General features: G+C 50.7%; 1 pseudogene; it reads left to right on the top strand.

Moving 5' to 3' along the window:
* The first annotated feature begins 597 nt into the window (after positions 1–597).
* On the top strand, positions 598–1,605 carry LOC144942476 (trace amine-associated receptor 365 pseudogene; annotated as a pseudogene).
* The last annotated feature ends 397 nt before the right edge of the window (positions 1,606–2,002 follow it).

Below are 2,002 nucleotides of genomic sequence, written 5' to 3'. Positions count from 1 at the left end.
AGTTTGGTGAGTGAGTTTCTTGTGGTCCTCTCTGTTTGGCGGTTTCCACAGTGGCCGGAGTGCAACCGCGCGAGGAAACTGGGGAGCCGGAATCAGGGAGGAGAAAGTTCGAGCACGAGTCAAAAACTGCATCCGACCGCCTTCGGAAATCGTCAGCGCCATCACTGTTTACCACTGAAACGAGCACAGGGCCATTACCATCGTCATCTTTTAGAGAAAGTCCATCAGCGTCAACAGTGCGATCAGATTGCCAGTTGCGCATCATATCGAAAACATCGTCATCGTAACTTTCATCAATCTAGTTTTCGTGACTGCAGGGATCCATACTCTTTGGTTATTAAGGTAAAGTCACGTAGGTGAATATAAAAATAAAATATAAGAATAAATAAAATCACAATTATCATCAACATTTGTATGAAACGTTTTTAACGGTGTGTTGCAATTCTGAGAAAGTTTTGACTCGCAAAGGAAGCTGGCAAAAAAGCTACTACCGCTGAATTAAATACCGATTATATTAACCACTCATTAATACTTACATTTCTCCAGTGGTGAGGTTAAAGGGTACCAAAGCTACTTTCAACCGGACCCCTCAAAGTCATGGCAAACACAACCAAGACGTTGCAATGTATCGACTATCACGGCTACAACTGCAGCGGGCCGAGCCTGCCGGAGAAAAGCCGACCGATCATCCTCATCATCATCAGCTTCTTAATCGTGGTTACGATCTTCAGCAACATGCTCATCATCAGCTCAGTTATCATCTTCCGGCAGCTGCAGACTCACACCAACATCCTCGCGATGTCCCTCGCCGTCTCCGACTTCGGCTTGGGGTCCATAGTGATGCCCCTGCGCATGGTGGGCACCGTGTACCACTGCTGGTACTACGACTACAGCTTCTGCAACGTCCTATACTTCGTCGACTACACCCTCTGCAACTCGTCCATCTTCCACCTGAGCTGCATCGCCTACGACCGCTACGTGGCCATCTGCGACCCACTGCGCTACGCTCAGCGCGTCACCAAACGCACCCTCGTGGCGATGCTGCTCATCTGCTGGTTTGGGGCGGCGCTCTTTACCTCGCCAAGCCTGCTGAGCTTCAGTCCCCAGCTCGTGCCCAGCGCCATCAAGAGGGTGGGCTGCCCGGACGACTGTCTCTTTAGCGTCGACGTCAGCCTGCACTTCTTCTACGGCGCCTGCCCCTACTTCCTGACCATGCTCGTCATCACGGCCATGTACGCGCGCATCTACCACGTGGCCCGCACCCAGGCTCGGCAGATCAAGGCAGCGACCACGAAGGTCCAAAGCCAAGGCCAGCAGAGGGTGAGCAACATGCGACGCGAGCACAACGCCACGGTGACTCTGGGCAGTATCATTGTAGCTTTCTTTCTCTCGTGGCTGCCCTTCTTCATCATCGTGCTCGTCTTTCCGTTTGTCGGGAACTGCGACGTCGAGTACGAGGTGGCCACGTGGATGGGCTACGTCAGTTCGGCCGTCAACCCACTCCTCTACGCCTCCTTCAACCGTCAGTTCCGCGGCGCCTTCCGCAAGATCCTCAGTCTTCGGATTTTCAGGGCGGGAGAGAGGAACTTTCAGTTGTCCGAATGAAGCGCGGGTTGCGTTTCTCATTGCGATACTCAATCCCTGGGTAACCATGGCCTCTGTGACAATGAAGAAACGTCACTTCGTCTTCTTGGTTCTTTCGGTAAAGTCACGTAGAATGGAAATAATAAAATAATAAAAATAAAACATAATAAAATAATTCTCACGACGTTTCGGCCACAACGCAAGTAGCTGTCCTCAGGTGGAGAACAGGTCTGTCGAAGAGACAGAGTCTGAATGACAAGCCCCAGGCTTGGAGCGACTATTTAAGCTGGGATGGAGGGGCGAAGAGCGCCTTGACAAACGAATTTGCATATCAAGAGGAATTTAGCATATTTATGGGAAATTCAGATATGCGATTAGTAGTACTTGTGAAATGCGTAGGTTTGGCGAGGGGTTTAAA

The sequence above is a fragment of the Lampetra fluviatilis genome, chromosome 27 (assembly GCF_964198595.1).
Source record: "Lampetra fluviatilis chromosome 27, kcLamFluv1.1, whole genome shotgun sequence".
Taxonomy (NCBI): Eukaryota; Metazoa; Chordata; class Hyperoartia; order Petromyzontiformes; family Petromyzontidae; genus Lampetra; species Lampetra fluviatilis.
Note: the sequence above shows the minus strand (reverse complement) of the source record. Positions and strands in the feature narration are given on the sequence as shown.